Source organism: Mirounga angustirostris, unplaced genomic scaffold (genome assembly GCF_029215605.1).
Source record: "Mirounga angustirostris isolate CCGP_5_RB_7025 unplaced genomic scaffold, mMirAng1.0.hap1 SCAF_15, whole genome shotgun sequence".
NCBI classification, from domain to species: Eukaryota; Metazoa; Chordata; class Mammalia; order Carnivora; family Phocidae; genus Mirounga; species Mirounga angustirostris.
In genome coordinates, this window is record NW_026991723.1 from 91496935 (window position 1) to 91512528 (window position 15594).

A 15594-nucleotide genomic window follows, 5' to 3' on the forward strand; every position below is an offset into this window, starting at 1 on the left:
TTTCCCTGGCTGAGCGCAGGTAGAAACAGCTTTGCACCCGCCTTGGTCACAGACACTTCCCATGTCATTACTAACTGTAAATATCCCCATGGCCACTGCTCATTCACTGTATGCTTGCACTGGAGTTTACCTCTCTGCTCCCCTTGAGTTGGACTTGTCTTGTTTCCAATTGTTTGCTGTTATAAATAACACCTGGATGAACATCTTTCTGGTAAATCCTTTCTGCCTCTCATTATTTCCTTGGGGTGGATTCCTAGACGCTGACTCACGGCATCAGAACACAGGAATGTTTTAAAGCCCTTTTATTGCAGATGTCATTCCAGCCAACAGCGGATGCTTGTTGCTGGAGCTACTGTGCCCTGGGCAGCATTATCCCCAGGTACCAACCCCAGGTGGGCCCGTGTAATAGAGCGGGGCTGCCTGCCCTCCGGGAACCGGTCACTGTCCCCCTTGTGCTTCTGGGGGGCAGCAGGGCGCTGTCATGTAAGGTCCGGGACTTGGCTGGGCTGCCTAGGTCTTTAGGGTTTGGGTTTCCTCATCTGGAGAACAGAGCAGTACTTCCTACCCCACAGCGTTGCCCTCAGAAGTGGGTTATTAATAACACTTATGACTCACGTGCATCCAGAGCTTGAGATGTTTCCTCCTACTTAGAAGACATAAGGGAATCTTCTGGGACCAAATGGACAATCAGTAGATGCTCACTGTGTCCCCTGTGCTCCCCTTCCTCTCTCTGGCGGTCTGTGCGTTTGCTGAGTCCCTGCTGTGGCCCGCTGAGGAGATGGTGATATCAGGCCCTGCTGATTGTAGGGTTTCCGGGTTCCCTCCCCACCAGTCCGTCACATGGAATGCGTGTGCACTGGAGCCCCGGTGAGGGGGGCGGGCTGGAGCTGGTGTCTGGGGTGCCACAGGGGTGGGTGGGAAAGTGGGCTAGCCTGGGCAGGGACAGGCTGAGGGGTGAAGGGAAGGGCCCGCTTTCATTTGGGCAATATCCTCGCTGGATTCTTGCGGATGAACCATCCAGTAGTGAAAGTGGGTTCCGCACAGCCCTGTCCACTCTTGTACTTTGCCAGTGTCTGGGGCTGCAGACTGAGCCTGTGGGCATGGAATCTGCGGTGGTGGGGGCAGGGTTTGGAACTCCACTTCATCAACCCTCCCAGGGAGTTCAGCGGGACTGGTGGTGTAGACTCAGGGGCAATGGCTGCGCAGGCCCGTTCTGAGTTCTGCCACCAGTTCATGATGCCTCCTTCAGGGGAGCTGAGCAGTTTTGCACAGTTCTGTGCTCATTTTGTGTCCATGTGGCTGGTTTTGAGTCATAGTTAGAGTGTTCTGAAGACTTGCTTGGCTCTAGTGATTGAAAAATGCCTTCTGGTCCTGGGCGAAGTGACAAAACATATTTCTCCAAAGGTCAGAGTGACCCAGTGCAATATTCTTTTACTTGGATCACATAATTGAATAACATAATTTCAGCGCCAGAGACCTAGAACCAACAAAACGGCACCAGGATCCTTCCGTGGCTGTGCTCTGGAAGCTGTTCCATCTGGGCCTTGTGAGGAGCATTCAGGTGGGTATGCAGGCCTTGATTGGACAGACGCTGGCTTTAATTTGTAACAGGAAATATTCATCTTAACTTCACTTATCACATTGTTTGCTTTGTGACATAATAGGTGTGACACCATCTCCAAGGGCTAATTTTCCTCTGTTTCTAAAGTTGTCTCTTCCAACGAGAATTTCAAGACAGACACCAACCAGTGTCAGTGCTGGAAGACCAGTGAGTCAGCAGACACATTTGCCTTTTGTCCACATTTCAGTCCGGAAGGGCAGGGGTGAGCTGGACTCAGGCCTTACCAAGGGGGGCCCTGTGAGGATGTGTGGTGTGGGGTGGCCCACTCCAAATGTCAGACTTGGGAGATGTCACATCCCTGGGAAGTGCAAACACAGTTTTGTTTAATGAAGTTAAAAATTGCCCACCATCAAGGCAATGGTGAAAAGATCTGTGACAGTCCTGCAGGTTTAGTTTTAGGTGGACATGGGGAGAGGACAATTATTTAATCATAATGCCATTTCCTGTGGGACACTAATTGGCATTTATTATTCCATTGATTTATTATAAAAGCAATACCCACCCCAATCATAGAAATGTGAAAAGCTACTAAACAGTATAAAGAGGAAAATAAAAATGAACCATAATCCCTTCCTTGTTTACACCATGATCCTGGTGATGGTTTCTATTCATGCAGCCAAATAAATTACCAGTTGAACATTTTGATGTATTTATTTTTCCATAGTATTTGTTCCATGCCTGCATTTACAAAATTGGGACTGCAGGTCACTTTGTAATAATTTTCAACTTAAAATATGCATAAATCTCAGTAAATGAGGAGTAAAAGGGAATTCCCTCCACCTGATAAAAGACATTGATGTAAAATCTATATACTGAATTCTCTCCCCGCCTGGGGTCAGGGACAAGGCGAGGACATCTGCTTCCACCATGCCTATTCAACACTGTGTGGTGATCCTAGACAGTGCAATAAGGCAAGAAAAGGAAATACAAGGCATGTATATTGGGAAGGGAGAAGTGAAATTGTCTTTACTTGCAGACCACATGATTGTCGACACATTAAAAATTCTAAAGACTTTACAAAAGAATCTTCCAGAAGTAATAAGTAAATTTAGTGTCACAGGAGCCAAAGTCAATACAAAAAGTCACTTAGTATGTCTAGAGCGTAGAGATGAACAGTTGGACATAGAAATTTAAGCAGCCACTATATGGGGCAACCAAATATGAAACACTTAGAGATATATTTGACAGGATAATTGTGCACTGGAAATTGTAATACATTGCTTAGAGGTATTAAAGAAGTTCTGAAGAGTTGGAGAGGTATACCATGCTCATGGACAAGAAGATTTAATATTGTGAAGGTATCATTTTCCCCCAAAACTGATCTACAGATTCAGTGCAATGCCAGTTAAAATCCCAGTAGGCATTTTAGAAAAGTAGACATGGACAAGATGATCCTGAAATGTATATGGAAAGGCAAAGGACTTAAAGTAACAAAAAGAATTTTGAAAAAGAAGAATTTAGAGGACTCCTCTTATGTGACTGTAGGACTTACTATAAAACTCTCATGATCAAAGCATTCTGGTGTTGACATAAAGATAGACATGCAGAGAAAGGAAACAGAAGAGAGTTTATAAATGGCCTCACTCCTATATGATTTTGACAATGGTGCTAAGAAATTTCAGTGGTGAGAGGGTAGTCTTTATGGACAGATGGTGCTGGAACAATTAGACATCCATTTGCAAAAAAAAAATAAACCTGGACCCTTTACTTCAAATCATACATAAAAATTAGAATGGATCATAGATGCAAGTGTAAGCTTTAAAAGTATAAAGAATACAACAAGAAAGAAGACCCTTTTAAAAAAGTCTTGAGTTAGGCAAAGATCTCTCAGAAAGTACACAAAAAGTATGAACCATAAAAAAATTTGACACATTGGACTTGATCTAATTAAAAGCTTCTGCTCTTCAAAAGACACTGTTAAGAAAATGGGAAGGTAAGCCACAGATTGGAGTAAAATGTTTGCAAAACACATATGTGATAAACACATCTAGAAGAGATAAAGGAATGTTATATAGCTCAACAGTGAAAAGATAAATGACCCAATTTAAAGCTGGGCAGAAGAGTCGAACAGACAGTTCATCAAAAAAGATGTATGAATGGTGCATTTGCATATGGGAAGATGCTTCACAGCTGCAGTCAACGGGGAAATGCAAATGAAAACCACAAGCAGGTACCAGGGCACACACACAAGCATTGGCCAGGATGTGGAGAAACTGTCGTACAGTATTGGGGGGAATGCAAGCTGGTGCAGCCACTTGGGAGGACAGTTTGGCAGGTTTTGATAAAGTCAATCATACTTACCAGAGGACGCAGCAATTCCACTCCTACGCATTTACCCAAGAGACATGAAAACCTATGTCTGTGGAAAGACATACGTGTGAATGTTCACATGCTGCTTTATTACCCCAAACTGGGAACAACACAAGTGCCCATCAGTGCGGAGATGGTGAAGCAAATTGTGGTTGACCCATGCAGTGGAGTCCTTCACAGCAATAGTCAGAGTGGGCACATGAACTATGCGGGTACAGGAGGGTTATGTTAAGTGGAAGACGCAGACACAAAAGACCATATGTGATATGATTCTATTCGCATGGCATTCAAGAAAAGGCAAAACTATAGAAAAAAAGATGAGAAAATAGATGCCAGAGGCCGGGGGTGGAAGAGAGACACAAGGGGCTTTTTGAGGTGATGGAAATGTTTTCTATTGTGATGGTGGTGGGTGGTCAGAAGACCACACATCAGTCAGACTTCTGGGCTGTATACTTAAAAAGAATGAGTTTTAAAGAATGAATTTTACTGCATGCAAATTATACCTCCAAAACCCTAACTTAAAAAAAATGGGGCGTCTGGGTGGCTCAGTGGGTTAAGCGTCTTCCTTTGGCTCAGGTCATGATCCCAGGGTTCTGGGGATTGGGCCCCGGATTGGGCTCCTTGCTCAGTGGGAAGCCTGCTTCTCCCTCTCCCTCTGACCCTTCCCCTGCTAATGCTCTCTCTCTCAAGTAAATAAATAAAATCTTTAAAAAAAATAAACAAAAAGAAAACCTGGGAGCATTTCCCCAGATGATTGAATATCCCTTTATTACTGGTGTTAGTGATCACTTAATTAAATGTTAGTAACATTAGTTAACATTAATATAACAATAAATTAATGAGTGTATGATATTCTGGTATTCAGATGTACAATAATATGTTTGATTGCCCCCCCCCCACCCCGGGTGGAACATTTACTTTCTTTCAACGTTTCTGGTTTTGCACGTGACTTTGTGGTGAGGGTCTTTAAATTTTTATACTTTTGCATCACTTGGTGTTGGAGGTAAATTCCCACTGGGCAGAGGGAGTGAACGCAAATGTGACAGTGTCACCCTGTCTCCTAGAAGGTGTCCGTTTGGGCTCCCATCTGTACTGAATGAGAATTTGCGTCCTTGCCAAAATGTAGTACTTTAAAAAAAAAGTTTGCCAGTTTGATGGGTGACAAAAGAATCTTGCTTTAATTTGGGTTTATTTAGTGACTAGTGACATCGAACATGATTTATTTGTTGGTTTTCCTCCTTTTTCGCTGCAAGAGTTTCATAGGCATCTATCAGGAGTATTGCTGTCATAAATCTCAGCCCCTATTTGTTGCTGGCTTCTTGTGATTATCCTTTGCTGCCTTACAACCACCCAGAACTTACTGTCTTAATAACAGTCCTCTGCTCTAGCAATCTAGTGGGCTCGGGAGGCTGCGAGTGGGGCCGGTGGACAGGGACCCGGTGTCTGCCCCCCGATGTCTGGTTGAGCTGCTCCACTGGGGCTGGCTGGGGACCTGGGTTCCCTTCACCTGGGCCCCTCGAGGGGCTGCTTGGGCTTCCTCGCAGCATGGAGTCTTGTTCCCAGAAAGACTATTCCAAGCTGCTTCAAGCTGGGACCTCCACTGCCCCCACTGGTCATGTGGTCACAGAACCCCCCTATTCAAGGGAGGGACATACACACCACCTCTTAATGGGCACTTGTGTTAAAGAATCTGTGGCCATTTTAGAACTGCCACACTTAAAAAATGTGTTTTGGTATTTTGTTGTGGTTGTTAATACAAGTATGCAGGTTTTGTGTGGCTATATATACTTAGAGCATTTTTCGCAAGTGGAAGTGTATAGGGAGATGAGCAGACATCCCCCTTCACCTTCTACCAGGGCTCGGCCCCTGCCCAGATGGAAGCCCTTCACTCTTTGGTGGGTATTGTTCTGAGCCTTTCTGTGTGTGCATTTACATGACATGGTTTCAGGTTACAGAGACAACTTTTATTTATTTTAACATGAAAGGGATGGCGCTCTGTGAATATTTTTGTGATTTGCTCTTTTCATATGTCTTGGCTGTCTGCCCCAGGTCAGGCCAATGAGACCAGCCCCTTCCTGTCCAGCCTCTGCAGAGGATTTCATACCCCACAGCCTGTTTATTTAACCAGCTCCCACCTGGTGGGCATTTACCTGGTTCCATTCTTTGCTGTTACAAATGACTGCCTTGGACATCCTTACACCTTTGCAAGGTTTCTGAAGAATAAGCCCTAATGGGGGGAATGGCAGGTCAATGTGTGTGTGCGTCCTAATTGGGATGCTGTGAAATTGTCTCCACAGTTTCCTCCCTCACTGGATTTATCTAGAGTCCTCAAAACACACATTTCCTTCACTTGTACATTGGTTAGTTCTGTTTAATGGCTGGCTGGTTGGTTGGTTGGTTGGCTGGCTGGTTGGTTGGCTGGCTGGCTGGTTGGTTGGCTGGTTGGTTGGTTGGTGATTGGTTGGTTGGTTGGCTGGCTGGTTGGTTGGTTGGCTGGCTGGTTGGCTGGTTGGTTGGTTGGTTGGTTGGCTGGTGGACTGGTTGGTTGGCTGGTTGGCTGGTTGGTTGGTTGGTTGGCTGATTGACTAGTTGGTTGGCTGGTTGGTTGGCTGGCTGGCTGGCTGGTTGGTTTGTTGGTTGGTTGGTTGGCTGGTTGACTGGTTGGTTGACTGGTTGGCTGGCTGGCTGGCTGGTTGGTTAGTTGGCTGGCTGGCTGGTTGGTTCGTTGGTTGGCTGGCTGGTTGGTTAGTTGGTAGGCTGGTTCATCCATTCACTGTACTATGTATCCACTCTGGGCTAAGCTCTCTCCTCTCACTGTGATTATGGGTGACACCCTTCTCTCAAGGAACTCACATTCCAGGATATGGTAGGTCCCTTGGGGCATCTCCTGCTAGTCCAGTGGTGGGAGGGAATGGTGTGCAGGCTGTGGTGTGGTGCTGGGCTGTCACAGTTTATGGTGGGGCCTCTTGCTCTCCTTGACCTTCATTAAGCAAAGGGGTCTCTTACGGATGCCACTTTGACTTGTCATAATAACTCTTTAGGGAGGGAAGGAGCCTGAGAATCCCGTGTTATTGGTCTACTAACTTTGGCTACCATTCATGGCTTCCTAGGAGAGGCAGGTCCTGTTATTATACCCCCTTTATAGCAGGGAAACTGAGGCTCAGTGTGGTGGAGCTGCTGTGGGTTTTGAGGTGTGCTAGTACCTGATTCCATGGTATGTCAGTTTATTTAGTTCTGAGTCCTAAAGACAACCACCCCCCCCCCCACACACATGCAGGAAGCGTGTGCACCTCTAGGGTGGGGGGGCCAGTGGTCTGGAAATGCTCAGGCCAGTGCAGCCGAGGCCTTGCCCGGACTCTGGAATGTTGGGAGGGTTAGTGCAGAAATGATGCAGACCTTCCACATGTGCTTGATTCCCAGTAGACCCCAGAGAATATTGCTGCATGAATGAGGCCCCGTAGCACCCCGGTGACTGGTACTACTCATCCATTTCACGAAGCCGTTTGTGTGTCTGATCTGGGGCTGGTGCAGTTCTGGCCCATGCCCGCCCACCCTTCTCTGCACACACCCTGAGCACTCCCTGGGTGCTGGGCCTGGGCGAGGCCGTGGATGCAGGGGGCCCCCTGCCAGTGTGACCCCAGCTGTCCTGATGGCAGCCAGCCCACCCTCTGGACCTCCTGGAAGCAGGTGGGCTGAACCTGCCTTTGCAAACAGCCAACCCCAGCCGGGTGGAATCTGGCGCTTGGTGCCATCCCCACCCCTCTCCTCCAGAACAAGGAGATAAATTACCTCCGAGGAAACTAAGATTAATCATCTGGTTCTCCATCACGCCTGGGGGCTCCGCTCCTGGACTGGCTCCTGCTGGCAGCGCCCGTGCCCGCATGGCCCAGGCCACCTCCTCTAGCCCGCGCCATCTTTGCAGCAGGCCGCAGGACCCCTGTACCTGCTCTGTTCCCTCCTCCTAGGCTGGCGGGAAGATGCCTCCTGTTCCTTGGTTGTGACATTTGCTTCCACTCCTCAGGGTGCTGGAGTCTTAGTCTGGTCTTTGGCAAGGTAGGAGCCGAGCCTGCTTCGTGAGGCCTGGCTGTGCCCTGATGGACGTCCCCGTGCTGCCCTGCTGGGTGGGTGGATTACCTCCTCGTGTGGCCCCAGACAAACCTGAGGGGCTTCTTCTGCTCCCATAGGACCGCCACCCTCCTGTCCACTCCTCCTGCAGGACTCCCTCCCATGTGCTCTGCCTTGCCAGCCATTCCTCATGGGAGGCCTTGCCGGTAGTGGGACTTCTTCCCAGTGATGTGTGTGTGTGTATTGAGGTCCCCTTCTCATCTGGAGGGTCACCAGGCTGGACTGTGTGTAGGTGCCCTCGGCCGAGGTTGTGGCACATACATATGTTTGAGCCCCGGGAGGGCACCTGGCCAGCATTCGGCCACAGTGTGGGGTGATGTGGAGATGCCAGATGTCCAGAGGTGGAAGACGAAGGTCCCAGCCTAGGAAGCGAATTTCAGACCAGTCCCACCTCTCATGGTGCAGACCAGGAGAATTACCTCCCGACTGTGGCCCTCCTTAGGAATATTGTGCTCCTGTGGGCACACAGTGGGTGCCCAAGGCCTCAGCTGCCTCATCCCCAGAGTATGTAAGCTCATGGTGGGTGCTCGGGGCCTCAGCTGCACCCTCCCCAGGTCATGGAGGCACATGGTGGGTGCTCGGGGCCTCAGCTGCACCCTCCCCAGGGTATATAGGCACACAGTGGGTGCTCAGGGCCTCAGCTGACCCCCTCCCCAGGGTATGTAAGCGCACAGTGGGCACCAGGGCCTCAGCTGACCCCCTCCCCAGGTCATGGAGGCACATAGTGGGTGCTCAGGCCCATACTGCTCCCCTATCTCCCCTCCCACCAGGTTCACTGCACTGGCTTGCAGCCCCAGTGTGTCATCTGTTGGGAGGCCCTTTGGGGAAGGGGTATTAGCTGGGGCCCGCTCAGTGAGGCTGAACCTCCCTCTCCACCTGCTGCTCTCCTGTGGCTTGCAGAGCCTGTGCCTCCTGGCAGCTATCATTTCCTCACCGATTCCCCATTTCCCGGGCATTGCTGGGCAGCTGGGTGCCCGTGATGACAGCTCAGTGTCGCCCCTCCAGGGTGACAAGTGCAGTGGAATGGAATGCCATGGGCATTTGCTGGGAGGAAAAGGCCAGCCAGGCCCCTGTGAAGGAGCTGATGGCCCCTGGGGCTTTTCCCAAGGCTGAGCTGTGGCCTGGGGGGCTTCTGGGCCCCAGGAGGATGGAAAAGGGATAGGGTGGCCAGCGTTTCCTAGCAGCCGGGCGGGTGGGGTGTGTGGGCTGAGGGCATCCTGCTTATAAGCCAGAACTCAGGGGTTGGCGTGTGCACCGACTGAGTGAGGCCAGGCTGGGGGGCGTCTTGCAATTGGCCCTGACCTGCTGATGGGCTCTGTGACAGGCTCGAGGTCACCTCTGTTCCTCGCTGTCTGGAATACCTTCAGGCTTTCAGTTCTGATCAGCTCTTATTTCATCCTTCCCGTCGCCGTGATGACCCTTCACCCTCAAAATGCCTCCATGAAGGTGCAGTGAGGAGCAGGCTCGGGCCACCCTTCGCCATCTCCAGGCTCCCGTGTGGGCTCACGGAAGGAGCACTCCCGGGGAGCATGTCCTGCTCCCCACCGTCCCTACCCTCCTCCCTGCACACTGTGGGGGTGGGTGTGGGGGGTGTGGGGAGGTGCTTGGCATTGTTCAGCAGTCCCATCTCAGGCTGATGCTGCCCCAGGCCCACGCCCGCCCCCCATCCCAGTGCTGGTCACTCCTCACTGTGTCCCTTCCCTTTCACAGATGGTGGCAGGGAGGCTCTGGGCTGGAGCCCACTTTCCCCAGGGCCACGGGGCTGGTGGCTGGGGGGCTGGGACCAGAACCACGTCTGCCAAACCCTAATCCCAGGGCCTTTGGAGGCCCGCGGGGAGGCGGCATCAGGTGGACCTGTCCTGGCTGTCTGTCTAGTCCAGGAGACAGATGCTGCACAAATGATTTGCACAAACAGTCATGCACAACAAAGCTGCCTCCTTCAGCAGAAAGCATCCCCTAGGAGGCCGTGTCAGTGGGCCCTGAGCTCTGCCTTAGAAACTGAGAAACAGGCCAGAAGTAACTGATGAGCACGGTGATGTTGAGCATTGTGAGACCCGTGCTGGGCTCGTCCCCGTGGGAGACAGACACTGACAGGTGGTCAGGGATGTTGTAGGGAAGGCTGGTGGAGTCCCAGCTGGAGGGGTGGGGACAGCAAGCCCCAGCCGGCTGTGAGCTCCCCGCCAGGCAGGCCCTCGTGTCCCTTCCTGCACGGGATGCTCCATGGCCCACAGGGCTGGGCGGGTAGAGCCAGGCTCGAATCCAGCCCCCTCTAGCCACAAAAGTGCCTGAGTGGGGCCTAGGGGTGCTGAGGCCATGTTGGGGGGGTCCCTGGGGGCTTAAGCAGGGTGGTCATGCTGTGCACTGCACAAGCCCGGGACTCTGTTCTCAGAGACCATGATGGAGTGGTCCGTGCAATGCCGTGGCCTTGGTGGGGCGGCAGCCAGTGAGAACTGGGCCTCTCGGGCAGGACCGGGCCGTGATGTTGGCAGAGGAGTCAGTTCTCGGTGATGGGAGCCACTGAAGGGTGTTCCGGGACCGGTGTTCCCAGCGCGGCTGCGAGCCTGGCCTGCCCCGAGGTGACAGCCCTGGGGTGGGGGAGGGGAAGCACTTGGAGACGGCCTGTCCCAGGCCCTCAGCACATTGGCCACCCCCTGCCCTTCTGCTTTGTTCCCATAGTTTGGTCACTGAAGAGGAATTTCAGTCGTGGCCTCCAAAGGCCTGTTTGTTTTTTCAACCTGCTGGGTTGGCCTCCTTGATGGGGCCACGGAGTGCTGGTGGGAGGGCCTCAGCCCTCAGCCACAGGGGCCTCTGCCCACCCCCTTGCCGGTGTGTCCTTTCTGGAAGCAGAGGAGGGAACTCGAGAGGACAGAGTGAGGGCAGGTGTGTTTCCCCGGGTAGCCGCGTGGTGCTCCGCCGACATGGACCTGGGGCAGCCCTCGGTGGCAGGTGCCGGGAGCATCCCCTGAGCGCCAGGACGGCGGGGTCCTCCTGAGGTCTGCAGCCCAGGAGAGCAGAGGGACGTGACACAGGGGTGTTACCCCTGCTCATGGAAGGACGCATCTACGAGGGCAGCAAGGTCACCGCACATGGGTCGGAGGTGAACGTGCTGTGCCCCGGGGACCCCGTCGTTAGCTCCGTTTGTCACCTGCCGTTTGTCAGGACTGGCGTGGATCAGAAGCTGAGGGTGGCTGGGTCGTGGCCCCCGCTATGCACCAGTCTGCCCTGCGATCCTGGGATGGTCACTCCCCTTCTCCACACCTGCTCACTTTCGAAATAAAGGGCCCTAGCCCCGTGTTGTTTATGGTCCCTTCTAGCTCTAAAATCAGACAGTTCTGAGGATTTTGAAAGTGGTTATTTAGAGAACTCTCATGTTTGCTTTTGGCGATGACGATGTTGAGTCTGAAGCATGCAGAACCGCCTCCTCCCCTCCCGCCCCCTCCTCTGGGCTCATCCCATTAGGTTCACCCGGCACCCTGCAGACACCTGGCGGGACTGGCCCTGGTCTCTGTCGAGGGGGCTTGCTGCTGGCAGTGCTGGGCTGTGGCCTCTGGAGGGTGAGCCATGGAGGCCTGGGGGTCCCTGCAGGGTGCAGGGCAGCAGCATTCCTGCTGGGTGCTGAGGATGCAGGCTTCGAGCCTCACACCTCCCAGCAGCCCTGTTGGAATCTGGGGTCTTGAGTCTTCTGAGCCTGTGTCACAGGAGGGCCATGGCCTTCCTGCCCCAGGAAGGCAGGGGTGCAGACAGGGGCTGTGCAGGTGACCACGGGATGGAGACAGACCAGCCCAGACCAGCACGTGTCCCCAGAGATCCCCAAGCCCAGGGGCTGTTGGAGCCCATCACCGTGGGGGACAGTGCTGATGGTCACCTGACGAGGTAAAGGTGCTGCGATGCCCCTGCTCATCCCGCCCCGGGCCTGGGCTCTGCTGGAGGCCTGTTACCTGAGAAGGGACCCAGGGTCCTGGAGATCTGGCAGGTGGACAGGACGGCACTGGTGAGGACTCCCTGATGGCAGAGCAGCCGTGGGTACTGCTCCGGCCTAGGGGCCCCAGGACTCGGGGGACGGAGGAAAAGGTCCCTGCCCATGGCGGCTCTGGTCTTGAGTGGCCTGGTGGAATCCGAAGGCACGTTACGGTTCCAGGCCCGGAGAGCAGGTTCTGATAACCCACAACCCGGAGGCCACCAGAAGCCATCCTGTCGTCGGCGCGGAGGGACAGAGCCAGGGCTTCAGATGCAGTCTTTGCCCATAGCAAGTGTTTGGGAATACGTGGAGCTTGTTTAGGGAAGAGCAAAAAAATAAATAAAATAAAATAAAATATAAAAGGAGAGGACTTTGAGCCCAAGGCCGGCACCCGTGCGGCAGCCTCGTGCAGAAGGTGGGGCCGTGTGCCGCCTCCTGGAGGCTCGCTGGCTTGGTAGCCGTGTGACCCGCTGGTGGTCAGGCCACGAGGGCCCTGCGGTCGCCGATGGGGGCTGCTTTGGTGCCTCGTGTCCTCGGCCCCCTGTGGCGTGGAGTCCCGCCGTTCCAGGTCTGCAGGGGCGCCGGGCAGCTGGCTCGCAGAGTGATTGTGGAACATGCTTCTGGGGGTGGCAGAGGTCATCCTAGTGGGGCTGGTGGACACACTGCCCCCGGCTGTGTGCCCGCCAGTTGTAAAATGTGTCTCCGGTCCCTCTTCGTCCTGCTCTGGGCCATTCGCCCCTGCACCTGCTCGCCGGCAGATCAGTTGGTCGATCCCTGCTTCTGTATCTGAGGGTCACTGCTGTCACCCCTGCGTTTCTTTCCAGGGTCCTCGCGCTGCCTCGTGGGCACATGGCGCCAGTGCTAGGACCCTGCCTGCCCCCCAAGCCTTCCCGCTGCCGGCCAGGGTGTCCGCGGAGTGGTTTTCAGCCGTTCTCACGCTGAGAGGCGCCAAGTGCCCTGGTTTCCCAAGAAACTGCCTTTCGAAGAGGAGGCTCCTCTGTCAATGGAAGGAAAGTCCACGAAAGTCCTGTCCTGCCAGATGCCTCCCAGGCCCTTCCCACACCTTTTATAAAGCTTAAAGATATTTTTTAGCTCTGGCACAGGGAGCCCCTGGCCGGCAGGAGGGGTGGCGTTGGGCCTGAATGGCCTGGTGGCCTTTTCAACTTGTTTAGCAGAGACCTATAAACATGTCCCTGAGGCTTCTGGAAAACAGCTCTCTCCCATCAGCAATCGAGAAAACAGGTTTGCAAGCTGCCCATCTGGGAAGAGCATCACCAGCTAGTGGGATGCGAGCCCAAGAAACCCCAGCCGGGCTCTTTGATCCCTCCCCTGGCCACTGCCCGCCTTGGAACTGAGTCTCAGAGATGAGCCAGAGCTTGGGGCCGTGTCACTGTGACAGGTGAGCTGGCGGCTGGCATGGCCCGTCTCTTCCCACGGCCCGAGTCCAGGCCTGGCCTCTGCCGGCACCTGTGTCTGATGTCAGGTGGACGGGCATCTGGCGAGGGCTGCGGGGGACCCCGTAGGAGGGGTCACCGGTGCCGAGTGCTTTGGAGGAGGGGCTGACTACCCTGTGTGGCGGCCGGGCCTTGGGTGGGAGCCGAGAGCCACCCTGGAAAATCACAGAGGCCACAAGAGGCCATGATTCTGTCCATGAGTGGAGGTCAGTCTGGACCGGGAGTATCCTGGGTCCCCACGCTGTCCCTTCCTTAAGGGTTTCTGCAGCACAGCTGAGTTGTAGAAATGACAGTGCTGGGCGCAGAACTCTGGGATCTGGGTAGCATGGTGTTCTCAGGGCCTGGCCCAGGCTCCTGTCCTCCCCATCCCAGCGAGTCATGGTGTGGCGAGGGTGGTCCCGACGGTGCCATCTGCACCTGCCAGGGCACTGTCCACAGCCCTGAATGCCACAGCCCGGCCCTGCTCCAGGCCTGCCCTCCTGGGCGACGGGCCTCTGTCAGGGCCTTGCTGGATGAGCAGGGAGGGGGCACAGGCTTCAGGGTCCCCACGTGCCCCCCATGGTTATGCTGAGCTCCAGGCGCAGCAGCTGGCTGCAGGATTCCTGGGACTGGAGAAGGGGAAACCGATGCTGGTGGTGGTGGGGCTCCTTTCTCACCTCCAGATCCTCCACGCTTGTTAGCAATGTGGGACTTCCCTCTCGAGTGAGTCTCAGGCATGTAGTCAGCCCTCTGGGGAGGGAGGCCGGTGAGCCGGGGGGCTGAAGAGCCTGCTGTCAGCCTCTCTGTCACCCCCGCAGTGGGTGCTGGTTTTACAGTAGCAGGTGGTAGAGTCTCACCCGAGTTGCCCTAAATATAAGGACAAACTTACTGGCTAATGTAGATGCATCTTCTTCAGGCATGGCTTGATTCAGGGGCTCAAGCAGTGTGGCAGGAGTCTGTCTCTCCCTCCCAGGAGAGGGCCGCCTGCAGCTCCCAATTCATAGTCCATGTGTGGGGCCAGCAGAGCACAGAGGATTCTTCTTTCCCAAAGAAAAGACCCAGGATGGAGCTTTGTCAGGCCACCTGGGGTCCACCTGGGGAACCAACCACCTGGGACAGGGAGGTGCTGTGCCCTGATTGGCCCAGTGGGGCTCACGTGCCCAGCGGTGGGGGCGGGGCCAGTCCCCACTCCCAGCCCCAGCCCCACCCCCACCCTGCAGGCAGGTGGGTGCTGGACACTGGGATCCCCGAAACCCCAGGGTGGCACCTGCTGCTCGCATGGCCTGACACTCTGACTCCAAGTTGGAGTTTATTTTCTCTGCCGGGACCAGTGGGGCTTCTTGTTTGTAGTAATGGGAGCTTTCCCCATGAAATCACCTGTTTGGGGCAGGTGTGTGGATCCCAGGCGTGTGGTCCTCAGAGCCTGGAGGTCCCCCCTCTTCCCGATGTGAAGGAGGAGGCATGGGCACGGGGAAGCCGGCTCTTGCTGAAGAAAGTGCCCTGGCTTCCATGGGAATGCCCTCAGGCCCTGCTGCCCTTCTCTGAGGAGCCCCCGATGGAGGGTCTGGAACTTTCTGGAAGGGATGCACTGATCTGCTCCTCCCTTGTCCTTGGTTCTGCACTGTTTTACCTGGTAGGCAGAGGTCTTCTGGGGGAAATGGAAACTGGCTCTTGCTGTAAACAGTGATGGGGAAATCACATTTTCATCGGGTGACTATGGGGGATAAAATGCGCCAACGGTCTCTGCGGTTCTCGTCTTGGTCACACGGGATGTGCCGACCCCAGAGCCGCACGGCAGAACCCACAAGCTGCCAGTGTCCCACTCCGGAAGACCTCCCTCCCTCTGCGGCCACTCCCATCAGCAGCGGGGTCCTACCAGCCTCGCGGCTTGCATTTGGGTGGTTTTCCCATGACGGGGTGGGAAAGGGTGTCTGGGAGCCGGACCCATCCAGCACCTGCCAGTGGAGGATGACAGAGTGGAGAAGCCAAGTCTGCAAACTTGGTGGGGGGAAGGCCACAAGGGGCACAGTGAGCGACAGTTCGCTCCTGGTGCGTGGCCGCGGCAGGAGCTGGGCCAGGAGCGCAGTTCTGGGGACCCAGACGTGTGCACTTCTCAGAGTGGGCCACCCCGCGCCCCTGAGCCCCTG

General features: G+C 54.4%; 1 protein-coding gene across 2 annotated transcripts in view; it reads left to right on the forward strand.

The window, feature by feature from the left end:
* The window catches only part of COL5A1 (collagen type V alpha 1 chain), a 149734-nt gene that overhangs the window by 21566 nt on the left and 112574 nt on the right, over positions 1–15594 (forward strand). The gene's annotated exons all lie outside the window — the stretch shown is intronic.